This window comes from Gorilla gorilla, chromosome 2, assembly GCF_029281585.2.
Source record: "Gorilla gorilla gorilla isolate KB3781 chromosome 2, NHGRI_mGorGor1-v2.1_pri, whole genome shotgun sequence".
In the NCBI taxonomy this organism is placed as follows: Eukaryota; Metazoa; Chordata; class Mammalia; order Primates; family Hominidae; genus Gorilla; species Gorilla gorilla.
In genome coordinates, this window is record NC_086017.1 from 165,977,779 (window position 1) to 165,998,955 (window position 21,177).

At 35.0% G+C, this 21,177-nt stretch overlaps 1 long non-coding RNA gene across 1 annotated transcript; it reads right to left on the reverse strand.

The window, feature by feature from the left end:
* Positions 1-645: 645 nt before the first annotated feature.
* LOC129532275 (uncharacterized) lies at positions 646-20,277 on the reverse strand. The gene is made up of 3 exons (XR_008677945.2): positions 20,045-20,277; positions 18,337-18,393; positions 646-947 (listed from the first exon to the last, which is right to left on the reverse strand). It is a non-coding gene; the product is annotated as an uncharacterized lncRNA (long non-coding RNA).
* Between the last annotated feature and the right edge of the window lie 900 nt (positions 20,278-21,177).

Genomic DNA, 21,177 nt, shown 5'->3' on the forward strand with positions numbered 1-21,177 from the left:
TGATTTTCCAAAAAGGGGGATAAAAGTTTTGAAAGTTGCTGCCTAAAGAAAATAAACGCAAGTTCCATGACATTGGGTAATCAATCTCTCATCGTGACATCAAAAAAAAAAAATGAAAGACATAGACAATAAAAAAAAACATGGTAGTGAAGCACATATTGGTCATTACTAAAAGAAACTCAAACTATTTTGTCCTTTGCTCTCACACCACAGCAAAAATCATCACAGAAGATTTCTGTGACCAAATATATAGGGGTTTTTCTCCACCAATAAGTAATCAGTTCTGCAGTGGACATCATCTGGGAATCCTCCAATTCAACATCTGACACTATCCACCTGGAGATAGCATCAGATCCCACAGGTTGAAGGCAGTCTTCACAACCACCTCCACTCTTCAGACACCAATTGTAAGTCTGGAACTCCAGAACATCTGACCAACTGGGGTTCTCACAACCCCTCTTTGGATTCGATTAATTTCCTGGAGTACCTCACAGAACTCAGGGAAACATTTATTTGTGTTTATTTGTTTATTGTAAAGGATATTTTAAAGACTACAAATAAAGAGCCAGAGATACTTAGGGTGAGGTCTGGAAGGGTCTTGAGTGTAGCAGTTTCTGCCTCCATGGAGGTAGGGTGCACCACCCTTCTTACATATGGATGAGTTCTTGTTCATCTTCCTATAGGTCTCCCCATGTTTAGCTCTCTGGAAGCCCCTGAATCCCGTCCTCTCAGGCCTTATATGGAGACTTCATTGGATAGGCATGATTGCATCACGGACAACCATGTCACAGTGTGACTGGACAAAAAGGGTATGATTTAAACTCAGCAAAGGCCAAACTGTTCAGATTCTTCACTCCTTTCTGTGCAGCATTCCTTCCTCCAGGGTATGGGGCAGGATCTTCTCTAGAATGAGGGTCTTATGACCCACAATCAGATTAGAGTCCTGTCTTGGAAAGGTGAAAGAAAGGAGGGCAGGAGGAGGTTAGAGGGAAAGATTCTCCTTATTGTAACAAAGGCTATGGGAGTTTAACCCCAGGAACTGCAGATGAAAATTGTCATATTATGATAAATCAAATGAAAAATGAGTTCTTGTAATAGCTTTGAAATAGTCTCAAATGCTTCTAAATAACACTGATATTATAAAATAGGTCTAATGGGACATTGAAACGCCTGGTTGTTTCTGATGTTAGGATTAATAAGTAAAAACAAAAAAGAAACTGATTGGCACCTAAATATAAATATCCTGGTCAGGATTTAAAAAAGAATTCATATAAATGATACAACCACATCTTTGAAAATGTGCAATATGTATTATCCAGGTATTAGCTGGATCCAGGTATTAGCTTGTATTTCAGCTACTATGGAGTCATTACTTTGTCTTTCTTATGGTTTCCAAAATGTAGATAAGGGAGTTTCACTGCATCTTCTGGAAGCCAAGCCTGAGTTTTGCCATCATTACATGAATTCTGCCACAAATCAGAAATTTGCATTATTGGCAAAGCTACTCAAACATAGCAAGCTAATTAATACATTATATTGTAGGAGAGAGGCTTAGACAAATGATTACAATTACTTTCCAAAATGTAAAATCAATCATAAATTATCCTTACAATTGCTTGAACTGAAACTGAGAAATAAAGTAAATTACTCATCCTTGTAAGGCTGGTTGCAATAAACTCACTTTCTCAGATCTTTATGGCTTACTAGTTTTTCTGTTTATGTTCCTGACTTTAAGCTAAGTTACCACAGAGATTCTGCAAATATGGGTTGGTTTGTATGTTTGGAGATAACTGAAGTGGCTCTTTAAGAAGCATAAATTTGAAAATGTATTGCTTCAAGTTGCTTTGCAAGATTCATGCTGGGTCATTAAAAGAGAAAAAATTAAACCATGTGTCTTCAATGAGTGAAAGAAATATTATCTTCTAGATAAATGTCAGCCACATGGGGGAAAAATCAAGAAATCATATTTTTAACCCAAATACTCTAAGAATCTATTGCAAACTACACAATTTTATATAAAGTAGAACTACTAAAGATACAAATCAGGGTGAGATTAAAGGTTTCAAAATTGATGTGTGCTATTCAAAATCCCCTGACAAGTTGAAGACTTTCACAAAATAATAGTGGCCAAGCATCCTATTTTATGTTTATGCATGTGCCAACAGAAACAGTGTGACAAATGATAAGAAACGGAAAAAAAGTCTTGCAGTCAATGTGGACATCGCTAATACTTCTATTTACTATTGTCGGAGAATTAATTATTTTTTTAAAAGTACAAATAAACTGAGTATACAAGATTTCTTATTTATAGTTCAAATGAAGAAAATAAAGAGAACAAAGCCCGATAATGTTTCTTAAAATAAGTATTGATTGAAAGTCACCTTTATTTCTTGGATGTGAAGTAATTGCATATGTAGTGTATTAAGAATGTGATTCAGAGCAAGAAGTGCTGTAAATACTTCTATAAAGAGCATGTCGAATTAAAAATAGAGAAAAGATCATGAAAGAGATTACTATTTTCATAAAAATCCATTTTTCCACCTGTGCAATTAGCTATCATATGTTTAATCAACCTCTCTTATAGTTGCATGAAATTATGTGAGTTCTGACCATTGAAATGTGGGCAGAAATGATACATGTCATGTCTCAGCCTGGTTACTATTAAAAGAAGACTCCCGACAATTATCTCTGCTGTCTCTTTTCCCTAGTCTGCAAATAAGATGTAGACAAAACGGTAGAGGACTCTAAAGTCCTAAGGCAGGCACTAGTTCCTTCGTTGAGAAAGTCTTGCTATGAACCTTGCTATAAATCATCAACCTAACTAAGCAGTATGCTTGGTTATACAGTTGATTTACATTCTGCCACAAGCTCCTCTTTTTTTTTTTTTTTTTTTTTTTTTGGTTGCAGACAGGCAATTTGTAGACTCTCACACTTTGAATAGTACTGCCCCAGGAAGACAAAAGCAAGTTGGATCCCTGAGTCACTTCTTAGAACAAATCACCAGACCAACCACAGCCATATTAGACTGTTACCAAAATAAGAAATAGACTTCTATTATTTCAGTGAAACTACTAACATTATTGATTTTTTAAAAGCACTTAGAGAACCTTAATATATATTGTTAAAAAGAAAAAAGATTCTATCCTACAAATAAAATACACAGTACTTTCAGATGATCTTAAAACGTTGACAAAAGTTTTATGAATTCCACACAGTGGAAATTAAGTAGAACACACATTCTAGCCATAAAAAATGAACTAGTAATTAAGATTACTTTAGTAATCTTAGTAAAGCTTTAGTAAGATTTAGTAAAAAGATTTAGTAAAGCTTAAATAAATGAAAAGTGAAAGCAAAATATTATCTTTGATAGCTCTTTGGCTAAAGAAGAAATTGAAAACTTTAAATAGCAAGCATTTAGAAAATGCCAATGATGAGGTCATTATTATTAAAATCAGGAAATCGAGGGCAAAGTTGTTTTGACATGCATTTTGTGAAGCAATAGTAAAAGCAATGAGTTAGGCAATCACTCAGTAAGTGTAATCAAGAACCTACAAATGCATAATACAGAAAAATGTTAAGAAATTATTTAATTTGAGGAAAAATATTAATTACCAAAATTCACTCAAAAAGAAGTTTATGCCTGATGAGAAAAATAGTTAAGAATACATAAAACTTGTCATACCATAACTTCTACAAAAATGTAGATGGAGTCAGTATACATTGTGTGAGTTTCAAAATCCAATAAGTCAGAAATATGTATATACATATTGAAATATATAAAAATATAATGTATATTTCTTTTAAATTATCAGAGTAAAGAAATTAAGCTAAATAAGAAGTATATATCAAACAAAAAGAAAAATGAAAAAATTTTAAGTCAACCTATTAAGCATAAGATAAGATGACAAAAGATCTAAACATATCTGCCATAACAGTAACAATAACAAAACATACAAATAACTATATCAGGGTTCAAAAAACAGATGGAAACATATTGTGTTTATAGGAGACACACTTAAAATTGGCTTGGAATCTGTAAAATTGTTTAAAGATCTATCAAATAGATACAAGCACAAAGAAAGGAAGACTCAATATTTAAATGAGTCAAGTTTGAATTTAGGGTTATAAAAATAAATGCAACATATAGGATAACTTTTCATTAAGAAAATATTCAATAAAATATGCTAATAAAGGATAAAGCAAGTATTATTTGAAATATAAGGAGAAATAAACACAAATATAACTATAGTGGTAAGATAACTTTACAGAATTCTCAGCCCCAGCAAATTAAGTATAAAGTTCTAAAACTCAGTGAGAGGAATATAACTAACTTGATTAAAAAACTGATATTAATATATAGAAACGTTCTCCTTGTTTTAAATTGCTCACATATTATTTACAAAAATCAACCACAGTGGCTCACAGAGACACAGTTAATAAGTTTTAAAATGTAGAAATTATACATGTTTTGCTCTCTGACTACTGTTTTGTTCATTAAAACTAAATGTATTAACACTGACTTAACATTGAACTTCTCTTAAACAATACATAGAGCCGGGCATGGTGTCTTATGCCTGTAATCCTAGCACTTTGGGAGGCCAAGGCGGGTGGATCACTTTAGGTCAGGAGTTCAAGAGCAGCCTGGCCAACATGGTGAAACCCCATCTCTACTAAAACTGCAAAAATTATCTGGGCATGGTGGTGCAAGCCTACAGTCCCAGCTACTTGGGAGGCTGAGGCAGGAGAATCACTTGAATCCCAGAGGCGGAGGTTGCAGTGAGCCGAGATCACGCCACTGCCCTCCAGCCTGGGCAATAGAATGAGACTCTGTCTCAAGGGAAAACAAACAAACATAGAAATGCTAATTAAACAAAACAAAACGTGTAGAAAAGCTTAAAGCTTATCTTTATGTTAAGTAAACTGAAAATTACATGTATAAGCTCAGAAGCTGTTACCAGATCAGACTTGGAAAAATCTTGGATCTGGATATAAGACCTAATGGCAAGAGTTTTTATGCCCAATATGAATAAAAGATATGGCCTTGAGCTCCTGAGTGGTAGAAAAATAGTATTGAGATCTTTGAATCAAGCTCTTTCAGTAAAAAGGCAAATTTTAAAATCTTCAGTCACTGGAAGATAGAAGACACAAGGTTCAAGATAAAATAAAGTAAAAATCACTTCAAGCAGGAACGCATTGAAATTTATAGCACCTGAATGGTGAAGAATTCTCAAACAAGAAATAATTCTATAAACTATTCTCAGTATATTCCTCAGTGAAGTAAATGCAAAATTGTCTCTAAAAAATAGTTTTACAGTTCAAACTTTACAGGTGTGCCAAAGAAAAACCTGCTTCTACTAAAAATTAACATACATTAAAAAAATTAACAAAAATGCAAAAAGAAAACATCACCATGAGTGAGAGTCAGCAGACAACAAATTGGAGGTTAGCATCCCTTGAGCTTAAGATCAATTGTTCCTTGCGTTCAAGAAATAAAATTCTGAGAGACTCAAGAGGAAGTATGCTTTAAATAACTCAACAATAAATGAAGTAATATAAATCAGAAGAAAATAATAAAATAGTATAAATAAAAACAACATACAAATTTTGAGTAAATATAAAAAGAACTTCCAGAAATAAAAAATGTAGTAGTAAAAATACAAACCTTAACAAACTTAATGGTGGATTTAGAAGATTAGACATAGATGAAGATATAATTAGTACATTCAAAGAAACATATGAGGAAAGTACTCAGAATGCAATATAAAAAGTTGAAGAGATAAAAAATCTGAAAGATCAGTAAAGAAACAATGGAGAAACAAATAATTTATATCTGAGAATGTATTACATACATGAAATAATATACATCAACTGAAATTATAATAATAATAAACTACATAATTAATAATGTTGGGACACTTGGTTATCTCTATGGAAAAATTAAAATGAATACCTGACTTACTCTTTATTAAAAAATCAAATCGAGATGAATTAATTACACAAGTATAAAATATAATCTTTCAAAGTTTTAGAAAAATATAGTATTTTTTATAAAGTTAAGCTAGGAATGATTTCAAAATATTACACAACATAAATTATAAAGAAAAGGACTAAGCTTTAATGTAGTTACATTAAAATTTAAATCTTTTCACAGAAAAGAATAACATAAAAATCAAAACACAGGTACGAGCAGAGCATGTAACTGGTAATGCATTAGCATCCAGAATACATTAAACATTCCACCCAGGAAGTGGAGGTTTCAGTGAGCCAAGATCATGCCACTGCACTCCAACCTGGGCAACAGAGAAAAACTCTGCCTCAAAAAATAATAATAAAAATTCAAATAGTCTATAAGAAGCCATCAAGATAAAAACAAATAGAAGAATGGTCAAAGGATATGAACAGAAATTTTACAGAAAACGAATCCAATAGACAATAAACATGAAAACCAATCTTATTAATAAACAGAGAAATTCAAATTTTAATAAGATACCAAATTATTGTCTTGTTGGCAAAAATTAACAAGTCTGACAAAATGTTGATAATTAAGCAGGGATACCTTGACTCATATTTTGCTGGTTGGATATGAATTGTTACAACAAAGCAATTGGGCAATGTATAGTAAAGTTTTAATAATTGTACTATTTCATCTAACAATTTTACTTCTAGGTAAATCATATTTCAAAAGCTTCCCCTTGAGCATTAAAAGACATATACAAAGATATACTTTAAAACATTATTTACAACAGCAAAAAAAGCAACCTAATTTTATATCTGTGGAAAAATGAAAATATATTTATTTATTTACGTAATTTAACACTATACCAAGGTGAAAATTAGTAAATATACATAAGCCAACATGAACAAATGTAAAAAACATCAATATTGAGAAAAACTGACCTGCAAAAAGTTAGGTATATTATGCCATTTATGTAAATGTTTTAAACAACAAAACATTGCTTTAAATTGACTGAAGACATTTAAATTGACATTTTTATCAATATAATGAGATTATTTAAGATATATGTGAAAATGATACATTTGACATTTAGAATTTGTGTGTACTCTGAAAGAAAGGCAAAAAACATGGATCTTAAACCACAAATTAGGTTCTAAAAAAATAAACAAACTTGCAGATAATTAAATATGTTAAATCTTTGTTGTTTGTACATAATTGTATGCCATATTATCTTTTGCATTTTCCTAACTGTTTAAAATATTTTACTTGTGAAATCAAAAGTACAAGAAAAAAGAAAAAAAAGTTTGACTTCATCAAAATTAAAAATTTTCGTATTTCAAAAAACACAGTTAGGAAAGTTAAAAGGCAACTCACACAATGGAAGAAAATTTGATATAGATTACATTGAATCTATAGATTCCTTGGGTAGTATATTAGTCTGTTTTCACACTGCTGATAAAGACATACCCAAGACTGGGCAATTCACAAAAGAAAGAGGTTTAATGGACTCACAATTCCATATGGCTGGGGAGGCCTCACAATCATGGTGGAAAGCAAGGAGAAGCAAGTCACATCTTACACGGGTGGCAGCAGGCAAAAAGAGAGCTTATGCAGGGAAACTCCTGTTTTTAAAACCATCAGATCTCATAAGACTCATTCACTACCATTAGAACAGCATAGGAAAGACCTGCCCCCATAATTCAATCACTTCCAACCAGGGTCCTCTCACTACTCATGGGAATTGTGGGAATTACAATTCAAGGTGAGATTTGGGTAGGGACACAGCCAAACCATATCATTCCATACCTGGGCCCTCCCAAATCTCATGTCCTCACATTTCAAAACAATTATGCCTTCCCAACAGTCACCTAAAGTCTTAACTCATGTCAGCATTAACTCAAAAGTCCACAGTCCAATGTCTCATCTGAGACAAGGCAAGTCTTTTCCACCTGTGAATCTGTAAAATAAAAAGTAAGTTAGTTACTTCCTAGATACAATGGAGGTACAGGCATTGGGTAAAAACGGCCATTCCAAATGGGAGAAATTGACCAAAACAAAGGGGCTACAGGCCCTATGCAAGTCTGAAATCTGGCAGGGCAGTCAAATCTTAAAACTCCAAAATGATCTTCTTTGACCCCATGTCTCGCATCGGGTCATGCTGATGCAAGAGGTAGGTTCCCATGGTCTTGGGCAGCTCTGCCCCTGTGGCTCTGCAGGGTGCAGCCTCCCTCCCAGCTGCTTTCATGGGCTGGTGTTGAGTGTCTGCAGCTTTTGTAGGTGCCCAGTGCAAGCTGTTGGTGGATCTACTATTCTGGGGGCTGGAAGATGGTGGCCCTCTTCTCACAGCTCCACTAGGCAGTGCCCCAGCAGGGACTCTCTGTGGGGGCTCCTACCACACATTTCCCTTCTGCACTGTCCTAGCAGAGGTTCTCCATGAGAGGCCCCTGCCCCCTGACCCCTAGCAAATTTCAGCCTGGATATCCAGGCATTTCCATATATCCTCTGAAATCAAGGCAGAGGTTCCTAAACCTCAGTTCTTGACTTCTGTGCACCTGCAGGCTCAACACTACATGGAAGCTGCCAAGGCTTGGGGCTTGCACCCTCTGAAGCTGCAGCCTGAGCTGCACCTTGGCCCATTTTAGTCATGGCTAGAATGGCTGGGATGCAGAGCACCAAATCTCTAGACTACATACAGCATGGGGACCTTGAGCCTGGCCCACAAAACAATTTTTTCCTCCTAGGCCTCTGGGCCTGTGATGAGAGGGGCTACTGTGAAGACCTCTGACATACCCTGAAGACATTTTCTCCGTTGTCCTGATTAACAATGACTCCTCATTACTTAAGCATTTGGCTCCTCATTACTTATGCAAATTTCTGCAGCCAGCTTGAATTTCTACTCAGAAAATGGGGTTTTCTTTTCTATCACATTGTCAGGCTGCAAATTTTCTGAACTTTTATGCTCTGCTTTCCTTATAGAACCGAATGCCTTTAACAGTACCCAAGTAACCTCTCGAATGCTTTGCTGCTTAGAAATTTCTTCCACCAGTTATCCTAAATAATCTCTCTCAAATTCAAAGTTCCACAAATCTCTAGGACAGGAGCAACGTGCCACCAGTCTCTTTCCTAGAGCATAACACAAGTCACCTTTGCTCCAGTTGCAAGGAAGTTCCTCATCTCCATCTGAGACCACCTCAGCCTGGACCTTATTGTTCATATCGCTATCAGAATCTTTGTCAAAGCCATTCAACAAGTCTCTAGGAAGTTCTAAACTTTTCCACATTTTCCTGTCTTCTCCTGAGCCCTCCAAACTGTTCCAACCTCTGCCTCTTACCCAGTTGCAAAGTCATTTCCATATTTTCAGGTATCGTTTCAGCAATGCTCCACTCTACTGGTTCCAATTTACTGTATTAGTCCATTTTCACACTGCTCATAAAGACATACCTGAGACTGGGCAATTAACAAAAGAAAGAGGTTTATTGGACTTACAGTTCCACATGGCTGGGAAGGCCTCACAATAATGGCAGAAGATGAAAGGCACATCTCACATGGTGGCAGAAAAGAGAAGAGCTTGTGCAGGGAACCCCCTGTTTTTAAAACCATCATATCTTGTGAGACTTATTCACTATCATAACAGTACAGGAAAGGCCCATCCCTATAATTCAATCACCTCCCACTGGGTTTCTCCCATGACATGTGGGAATTGTGGGAGTTACAATTCAAGATGAGATTTGGGTGGGAACACACCCAAACCATATCAAGTAGTATCGGCATTTTAACAGTACTGATTCTTCCAATTCATGAGCTTGGAATATTTTTCTAATTTTTCTGTGTTCTCTTCAATTTCTTTCATCAATGTTTTGCAGTTTTCAATGTGGAGATCTTTTATTTCTTTTGTTAAGTCAATTCCAAGGTATTTCATTTTGTTTGTAGCTATTGTAAATGGGATTACTTTCTTGATTTCTTTCTCAGATGGTTCATTGTTGGCATATGTAAATGCTACTGATTTTCGTATGTTGATTATTGTATCCTGCAACTTTTCTGAATTTGTTTATCTATTCTAATAGTTTTTTGGTGGAATCCTTAGTTGTTTCCTAATATAAAATCATATTATCTGCAAATAAGGATAATTTGACTTCTACGTTTCCAATTTGAATGCTATGTATTTGTTTCTCTTGGTGAGATTACTCTAGCTAGGAGTTCAGGTACTATGTTGAATAACAGTGGTCAAAGTTGGCATCTATGTGCTCCAGATCTTAGAGGAAAGGCATTCAGTTCTTTCCCATTCAGTATGATAATAGCTATGAATCTGTCATACACAGCATTTATTATGCTAAGGTATGTTCCTTCTATACCCAGTTTTTTGACAGCTTTTATAACGAAGGAATGTTGAATTTTATCAATTGCTTTTTCAACATCAATTGAAATGGTCATATGGGTTTTTTCTGCATTCTATTGATATAATGTATCACATTGATAGATTTGTGTATGTTGAACCATCCTTGCATCCCTGGGATAAAATCCCACTTGGTCATAATGAATGACTTCTTTAATGTGTTGTTGAATTAGGTTTGCAAGTAGTTTGTTGAAGATTTTTTTATCCATGTTCATCAGAAATATTGGCCTGTAGTTTTCTTCTTTTGATGTGTCTTTGTCTGTTTTTGGTATCAGGGTAATACTGGCCTCATAGAATAAGTTTGGAAGTATTCCCTCCTCTATTTTTTAGAATAGTGTGAATAGGATTGTTATAAGTTCTTTAAATGTTTGGAAAAATTCAGCAGTAAAACTCTTGGGTTCTGGGTTTTCTTTGCTGGGAGACTTTTTTTTACAGCTTCAATCTCATTCCTTGTTATTGGTCTCTTCAGGTTCTGGATTTCTTTATGACATATTGGATTTCTTCATGGTTCAATCTTGTTAGGTTGTATGTGTCTAGGAATTTATTTTTTCTAGGTTTTCCAATTTATTGGCATATAGTTGCTCATAGCAGCCACTAATGATCCTTTGAATTTCTGCAGTGTCAATTGTAATGCCTCATTTTGCACTTCTGATTTTATTTATTTGGATCTTCTCGCTTTTTATCTTGGCTAGTCTGGTTAAATATTTGTCAATTTTGTTTATCTTTTTTTAAAAAAACTTTTCATTGATTTTTGTATTGTTTTTTCATTTCAATTTCATTTATTTGTGCTCTGAAATTAATTATTTTTCTACTAATTTTGGGTTTGTTTTGCACTTGCTTTTCTAGTTCTTTAAGATGCATTAGGTTGTTTCTGTGAAGTTTATCTGCTTTTTTTGTATAGGCATTTATTGTCATAAATGTTCCTCTTACTTGTGCTCTCTCTTTATCCCACAGGTTTTGGTTTGTTGTGTTTCCATGACCATTTCAGTGGAATTTCCAATTTTTCTCTTAATTTCTTCATTGATTCCCCTGGTCATTCCAGAGCATATTTTTTAACTTCCATGTGTTTGTATAGTTTCAAAAATTCCTGCTGTTATTTATTTCTAGTTTTGTTCCATTATGTTCAGATAAGATACTTGACATAATTTCAGTTTTTTTGAATTTTTAAAGACTTGGTTTGTGGCCCAACATATGGTCTATTCTTGAGAATAATCCATGTACTGAGAATAATAATGTGTATTCTGCAGCTGTTGGGTGAAATATTCCATACATGTGTGTTAGGTCCATTTGGTTTATAGTGCAGATTAAGTCTGATATTTCTGTGTTGATTTTTCTGTCTGGATTATCTTTCCAGTGCTGAAAATGGGGTGTTAAATTGTCCAAGTATTTCTGTGTTGAGGCCCATCTTTCTCTTTAGTTCTAGTAATATTTGCATTATATATCTGAGTACTCCAGTGTTGGGTGTATATATAATTACAATTATTATATCTTCTTGGTGAATTGACCCCTTTATCATTATATAGTGACCTTTGTTGTCTGTTTTTATAGTTATTGCTGATATCTATTTTGTCTGATATAGGTATAGCTACTCCTGCTCATTTTTTATTTTCATTTGCCTAAAATATCTTTTCTAATTCCTTTATCTTCTGTCTATGTGTGTCTTTTTTCTTTATTTTTTCTTTTTCTTTTCTTTTTTTTTTTTTTTTGAGATGTAGTCTCACTCTCTCTCCCAGCCTGCAGTGCAGTGGTGCAACCTCGGCTTACTGCAACCTCTGCCTCCCATGTTCAAGCGATTATCATGCCTCAGCCTCCTGAGTAGCTGGGACTACAGGCACATGCCAAAACACTTGGCTAATTTTTGTAATTTTAGTAGAGAGAGAGTTTCACCATTTTGGCCAGGTTGGTCTTGAACTCCTGACCCTCAGGTCATCCGCCCGCCTTGGCCTCCCAAAGTGCTGGGATTACAGGCGTGAGCCACTGTTCCCAGCCTATGTGTATCTTTATAGGTCATGTGTGTTTCCTGTAGGTAATGGATCATTGGGTCTTTTTTTCTTTTTTTTAATCTATTCAGCCACTCTATGTCTTTTCCTTGGAGAGTTTAATTCATTTACATTTAATGTTATTATTGATAAGCAAGGACTTACTCTTGTCATTTTGTTATTTGTTTTCTGGTTTCTTATTTTTGTGGTCTTTTTTCCCTCTCTCCTCCCCTCCCTCCCTGTCTTTCTTCCTACCTTTCTTCTTTTCTTCCTGTCTTTATTTTTGTGAAGGTGATTTTCTCTGGTATTATGTTTTAATTTCTTCCTTTTTATTTTTTGTGTATCTCTTGTAGGTTTTTTGATTTGAAGTTACTATGAGGCTTCCAAATAACTTCTTATAACCCATTATTTTAACTGATGACAACTTAACACTGATGGCAAAAACAATGTAATTAACAAAGAGAAAACTAATTTGAAAAACTCTACAGTTTAACTTCATTCTCCTCACTTTTTAACTTTTTGTTGCTTCTATTTATATATTATTATACTGTCTATCTTGAAAAGGTGTTGTAGTTATTATTTTTGATAGGCTTATTTTATTTTTTAGTCTTTCTACTCAAGATATGAGTAGTTTACACATCACAAAGAGTGTTATAATATTCTGTATTTGTCTGTGCACTTACTACTACCAATGAGTTTTGTACCTTATTGATCATAAATGTCTTTTTCTTTCAGATTGAAGAATTCCTTTAACATTTCTTATAGGACAGGTCTGGTGTTGGCGAACTCCCTCAGCTTTTGTTTGTCTGGGAATATCTTTATTTTTTCTTCATGTTTGAAGGATATTTTCATGGATATACCATTCTAGGGTGAAAGGTTTTTTTTCCTCAGCACTTTAAATATGTGAAGCTACTCTCCTCTGGCCTGTAAGGTTTCCACCGAGAAGTCTGCTGCCAGATGTATTGGAGCTTCATTGTATCTTACTTGCTTCTTTTCTCTCACTGCTTTTAGGGTACTTTTTTTCTTAACCAAGCAGATTCTTCTTTTTTTTCTAGATCTTGTAAAAATGCTGCATTATTTTTTATTCTTTTTTCTTTCATCTCTTTTTACTTGTATTTTCAAATAGCCTGTCTTCAAGCTCACTACTTTTTTTCCTTTGTTTGACCAGTTATGCTGTTGAGAGACTCACACATTCTTCAGTACAGCATTGAATTTTTCAGCTTTACAATTTCTGCTAGAGTTTTAAAACCTCAGCAAACTAACACAGGAACAGAAAACCAAACATTGCACGTTCTCACTCATAAGTGGCAGTTGAACAACGAGAACACATGAACACAGGGAGGGGAACATCACGCACCCAGGCCTGTTGTGGCGTGCAGGGAAATGGGATGGAGAGCATTAGGACAAATACCTAATGCCTGCAGGGCTTAAAACCTAGATGATGGGTTGATAGGTGCAGCAAACCACCATGGCACATGTATACGTATGTAACAAACCTGCACATTCAGTACGTGTATCCCAGAACTTAAAGTAAAATAAAATTAAAATCAAAAATCTAAAAAAATTATCTCAATTCCTTTGTTAAATTTATGTGATATTATTCTGAATTCCTTCTCTGTGTTATGTAGAATTTCATTGAGTTTTCTCAAAACAGCTATTTTGAATTGTTTGCCTGAAATGTCACATATCTGTGTCACTCCAGGATTTATCACTGGTAGTTTATTTAGTTCACTGGGGGAAGTTATGTTTTCCTGGATGGTCTTGAGGCTTGTGGATATTGGTTGATGTCTGGGCATTGAAGAAGTAAATATTTATTCTCATCTTCACAGTCTGGGCTAGTTGGGACCCATGCTTCCCAGGAAGGCTTTCCAGGTATTCAAAGGAACTTGGGTGTTGTGATCTAAGCCTTGGGTCACTGCAGTCATATCTATATTCAGGGGCACCCTCAGGCTAGTCACACTGTGATGCTTGCTGACTCATAAGGGTACAACTTTGGTGGTCTTGGATAAGATCTGGAAGAATTTTCTGGATTACCAGGCAGAGACTCTTGTTCTCTTCCCTTACTTTTCCCCAAACAAATAGAGTCTCTTTGTGCTGAGCTGCCTGGAGCTGGGGGAGGGGTGACCAAGCACCCCTGTGGTCACCCCAGTAACGACTGCTGGGTCAAACCTGAAGCCAGTACAGCACTGGGTCTCACCCAGGGCCCAAAGAGACCACTGCCTGTGTACCTCCAGTGTTCACTCAAGGCCCAAAGGCTCTTTGGTCAGCAGGAAGTGAATCCAGCCAGGCTTATGTCCTACCCTTCAGGGCAGCAAAGTCCTCCCCTGACCAGGTTTGCTATCCAGAAATGCTGACCAGAAATGCTATCCAGGAGCCAGGACCTGGAGTTGAAGACCGTAGGAATCTACTTAGTGCTCTGTTCTACGATGGTTCATCTGGCACCCAATCCATAAGACAAAGTCCTTCCACTCTTCCTTCTTCTCCCCTCGAACAGAAGACATCTCTCCCCATGCACCACTGCCCCTGGACTATGGGGAATTCTGCCTGGCTACTGCCAATGTTTACTCAAGGCCCAAGGTCTCTTCATTTACCCTATGGTAAATGCTGCTAGGCCTGCGTGTCTCCCTTCAGGGAAGTGGGTTTCCCTTTGGCTCAGGATGAGTCCAAAATGCTGTCCAAGGCCTGAAACTGAGGACCTCAAGAGCCCACTTGGTGGTCTACCTTACTGTGGCCAAGGTGCAAGACAAAGTTTCCTTTACTCTTCCCCTTCCTTTCCTCAAACAGAAGGAGTCTCTCCCCATAACCATTCCAGCTGGGAATGTGCTGAGTCACAACTGAAGCCAGCATGGCACTGGGTCTCACTCAAGGTTCACGGCATGTACTGCCTGGCTACCACTTCTGAATATTCAGGGCCCATGGGCACTTTAGTCAGCAGGTGATAAATATCTCCAGTATTATGTTCTTCTCTTCAAGGCAGCGGGTTCCCTCGTGGCCCAGGGTGTATCTAGAAATGTCATCCAGGAGCTAGGGCCTGTAATGGGTACCTCAGAATTCTGTCTAATGCCCTATTCTACTGTGGCTGAGCTGGTATCCAAGTTGCATACCAAGCTGGTATGCAAGGGGAAAGTTACTCTTTCCTCTCCTCTTTTCAAGCAAAGGGAAGGAGTCTCTCTTAGAGCTGTGACCTGCACTGCCTAGGGTTGGGGGAGTGGTGACACAAGCACTTCCTTGGCCACTCTGGCCAGAGTCTCGGTGGATCACATGAACCTCATGTCCACTGGCTTTAAGTCCAGTATAGCACCAGGACTTGCCCAGGAATTGTAGTCTTTGTGGCCTAGATTGCCTTTCAAGTTTATTTAGAACTCCAGAGTGCTTTAGCTTGAGATAGTAGGGCTATACAGAACTCAGAATCTGATTGCTAGGATGGATGATTCCCCTCTGGCTAGGGCTAGTCCAAATGCTCTCTTTGTGGATGCCAGATGAATTCTGCACTGAGTTGCTTTCCACTGTGACAGGCAGCACTGAATTCAAATGTAAAGCTCCACAATCACTGCGCTCTCCCTCTCCCAAGTGCACAGATTCTCTTTCCAAGCCATGTGGCTGCTGGTGGTGGTTGGAGGAGTGGTATTCACAATTTAAGACTGTATTTTCTACCCTCTTCACTGCCTCTTTCCTCGATATAATATTAAAACCAGATACTGTGATCACTCATCTGATTTTTGGTTCCTATGGAGCTGCTTTCTTCTTTGGATAGTCGTTCAACTTGGTTTTCCTGTGGTGTCAGGCAATTGCTACAGGGTTCTATTTGGCCATCTTGCTCAACCTGCCTCTCATAACTTTTTTATTTAGAAAAAAATCATAAGGATTATAATCATTAAAAAAATAAATACAAGGAAAGCACTAGGGTAGAGTTCAGAAATCTAGCACATATAACTAATGCTTATTAGATGTATGTTCTAGGTTCTGTTATTTGATGCTTTTATGCTTTAATTTTCTCACCTGGAAATAGTATATTACATAACAAAAAATGGCATTGGTATGAAAAACATGAAATACACAGTTGGCAAAGAGTAGTGTTCAAAAAGTGTCAGATATTAGGAATTAATTTACAACATTCTTAAATTTTTCAGACTAGTATAAATAAAAGCAAATTTTTCTTTGACATTTTACATTAATCCTGAATATTTCCACTTTGGGTAATTCTCCTCCTGGAGGAATCAGAAGCAAATTATGACATGCCTTCTAAAACAAACTTCTATCTTCTATGCAAATGGAAATTAATAGACATTTATAAACATGAGAATAATCTAATCACACTTAGGAAGATTATCTGATGGCAGAATAAACAGACTGGCAGATGCAAAGACTTGGGTGAAGGAGTGATCAGATAAAACCACTAGGCATTGCTGGAGGAGAAAGACAAGAATCTAAGCTAGATAATAATGGAGAGAGTGAGTTCTTGAGTCATTGTCTTCTTCACGGAAAACCCAAATTTCATCTATTGATTAGACTACATGTTAAAAATGTGAAACCAGACTTTGTTCCATTTTGTTTCCTCTTCAATATTTATAGAAATGGGTTGCAATACGGCTTTCCTCACTCATGCATAACATAGAAATCCTTATATGGAAAAGAACGTAGACTTTTTTAAGTTCGTGGATAGAGAATGGGGCAATGATGTTTGACCCGATAATGATATATTTATATAGAACTTTACGGTGTACACACTGCTTTGAAAAACATTATATTATTTTTGATCCCTCATTTATCTCACATGGTAGGTAGGGTCACAAGTGTATTCCTATTTTAGATATGAGTAATCTCATGTTTAGAAAATTTCAAATGAGTTACTCAAGACTATTTTACTAGTTAATGACAGATCTAAGACTTAAAATTACATATTTCGATTCCATGTTGAATATTGCTACATGGTAGGTAAAACACACATCCTCATAAAGCAAATCACGAGTTGCAAGGGAGGACGAAAAAAGCATACACTCCACCTCACAATAAACACCATTTTCTTCTTTAAATTTTCATGAATGAATGGATTACTTGTACTGATTAAATTCACTTTTAAACGTTATTTCTCTTTTTCATCATCTATATGTAGAATATCAATTTATCAAAATACAGCTAACGCTAAAATGTCAGTTATTCATCCAAGACTGTAAATAGCCTATTGATAAATACTGAGTGACTTTCCTACTTCTTTCTTCAGACTTAGTAAAAGAGTACCTGTAATATGCTAACAGTTAAATAGCAATATGAATAATTCTCAAGAGTCAGGCAAGCCTACAGTGTTTTCTACTGCATTTAACATTTTTCTCTATGGAACATATCTTAGTCTTTGAAGTTATACATTTGTGAACAAGAAGCAACTTCAAATTACCATTATTCTATATTTGTATAATTCTCACTGCATATTTGCAAGAAAAGTTGAGAGCAAAGAACATTAATGTAGAAAACATGTGTTATTTTGAAACATTTCTACCATGTAGTCACAATAATAGAACAGGTTGATTTAATTTTCCTTGAACTTTTTTTCTCTCTTACAGAGAAGGCATATATATAGATCTGTTTTCCCTTTATTTGCCCCTCTCAAAAATGTTTCAATTGGTTTCCTATTTAAAATATATATGTCAATTGGGGAATATAAATGTTTAATCAGTGAGTTTGCAGGAATAAGTACTATTTAGTATTAATAGTTTACAGGTAGCTTAATAGTTTACTATTAAATAGGTACTATTTAGAGAAGCATAATAATTTTCTAAGCTGGAAGAATTAAGAGGTCAACCCCATAAAAATTCATTATGTCTTTTCTTTATAATGAGTAACATGCTAATATAAGGACAAGATTGCCTTAAGAGTATTTTCCATCCTTATTTAAGTTGAATAAGGTTTTCTCTTTTTAAAACACTTGTTTTATAATAATATTAAAATATGCTTGTTATAACAAGTGAAACATTACAGAATAGAGAATTCAAATGCAGAGCTTATTATCTCACCTTCGTTCACTCCAATATTAGATAAACAAAACTTAAAGGCGGTTGTCATCATCAGACCTGTACAAAAAAAAATATTAAAGAAAGATCTTAAAGCTGATGGGAAATCCTAACAGATGGAAATTTAATTTTACTCATAGAGATGAAGATATTTAATATGCAGCTAAATATAAAATACTTTTTTCTCATGATTTAGTTTATTTAAAAATGAATCATTGATTAGGCTTTGTAAAGACTAAAAACTTTTATTCATGAAAAGTCACTACCAAGAAAGTGAAAAGATGACCCACCCAGTGGAAGAAAATATTTGCAAATCATATATTATATAACAACCAAATATCTGGAATGCATAAAGAACTCTTACAACTCAACAGTAAAAAGAAAAATTACTCAGTTAAAAATTGGGCAAAAAATTTGAATAGACATTTCTCCAGAGGAGATATACAAACGGCCAAGAAGCACATGGAAAGTGTTCAACATCATTAGTCATTAGGGAAATGCAAATTAAAACCACAATGTGATAACACTTAACATCCATTAGGATAACCATAATTCTAAAAAACAAGTATTGGAAAGAATTAAATAAATATGAGCCCTGATACATTGCTGATAGAAATATAAAATGGTGCAGCCACTGTAAAAAACAGTTTGTCCATTTCTCAAAAAGTTAAACACAGAGTATCATATGACTTAAAAGTTCTGCTCATTGGCATATACCCAAAAGAACTGAAATCAGATATTCACAATAAATTTGTGCACAAATTTTCATAGCAGCATTATTTCTAATATCCAAAAATTGAAAACAACCCAAATGTTTATAATGTGGTATATACATACAATAAAATATTATTGAGTCATAAAAATGAATGGAAACTAGAAACAAGAGCCCATCAAAACAAAACATAAAAAACTATAGGAAAATTCATCAATGGATGAATGAATAAAAATGTAATACACACAATAGAATACTATATAGCCATGAGAAAGAACAATATTCTGTCATTTTTAACAACATGAATGAAGCTACAGAACATTATGCTAAGTGAAATAAGCCAGGCACAGAAAGGCAAATACTGCATAATGTCACTTACATGAGAAATTTTAAAAAGTCAAACTCACAGAAGCAGAGAAGACAATGGTGGTTACTAGAACCTAGGGGTTTCAGGGGTGTGAGGAATGGGGATATGTTGGGCAAAGGGTACAAAGTTCCAGTTAGACAAGAAGAATAAATTTTAGAAATCTATTGCACAACATGGTAACCATAGATTATAATAATGTATATTTCAAAATTGTGAGATGAGTTGATTTTAAATGTTCTCACCAAATAAATAAATAAATAGGTGAAGTGGTAGATATGTTAATTAGCTTGATTTAGTCTTTTTATAATTTATACATATATCAAAAATATCACATTATATCCCATAAATATATACAATTATTGTCAATTAATTTTAAAATGTTTAAAATGTATATATATCAATCCTACTGTAAAATAAGTGTATTTTTGTCATTATCTTTCTACTTATAAGAATTATTTATATATTCTGGGTACTGATATGTCAATTTTATGTGTTGCAAGTATTTTTGGCTGTTTGAGACTTTATTTTCACAAACACAGTCTTGAATTTTAGCATAGTCTAGTTTAGCAATCATTTCTTTTTTGGTTAGTGCTTTCTGAGTAAAATTTAAATATCAGCATTCATTTACTTACAAACACTGGAAAATTCAACTTAAATTGCCATAAACAAAAAATGTAACCGTTGTCTCATATAATTGCAGGGTCTTTGGGGAATGATATCTTCAGGTACAGTTTTATTTAGAAACAAATGACCACCAGGTCTCATCTCTGTATTCTGGCTCCTGAAGGTTGGCTTCCTTCATTCCCATATTCTAGGTCTTGGTCACTGGCAGCCTTAGGCTCCTGATGAATGCAAAATATGATACCTCCAGACCTTTCACTTTCATACTATCAAATCCATAGGAACTATATAAGGAAAGTTTCTCTTTCCCAGAAGCCCCAGAAAACATTACCTCACAATGGTTCTTATTTGCATACATGTCCATCTTGAACCTGTAACTATGGCTAAGAGGATGGGCATGCTGATTGGTTTAGAACAATCAGGACTCACTTCTGCATCTGAAAATTGAGTCAACTACTGAAAAGCACAAGAGCTAAGAGTGGGAAAATCAGGGTAAAGTTACCAAAAACACTAATCCTTTGGTATTGGTGGCCAAAAAAACTAATAAATGTTCAAATAATGATTATTTTTAACTTCACATGTGACACTGATACACGATTACTACTAGAGTTAAGAATAGACACTTTATTTTAAATACTAGCATTTCCACTGACTATGTGATAATTATTTATCCTAAGTCACAATTGCTTCACATTTAAAATAGAAACAAAATACATAGTTAAGGTTATTGTGGATGAAATAAAAATTATACATAAAGCACTTGATACAACGCATGATAAATGTAGTGATGTAATAATTATTAACATTTGAACGTTAATACAAAGCATGTGCTGCCTTTCCTAAGGGTAGTTGCATGTGAAGATTCCTCTCTGATTATTATACTGATGGTGTCATCCTTTGTGAATTAAATATCAGTGAGGGGAGATGAACCCACAATGCAGTTTTGTCTGCCCCAGTGAAATCCAACCCTCAGAGATCTGTAGTAAAGAAGAGAAACAGCACAGACCCACTGTGCTGTTTTAATCTTACCTCAAGTTCTTCCTTTTGCTAAAAAAATGTGAATTTAGGGAATTTGGTTAACTTATCTGTAATTTTCTTATCAATAAAATGCCCAATAACATCAGCAAAGAGAGTAAAATTTACA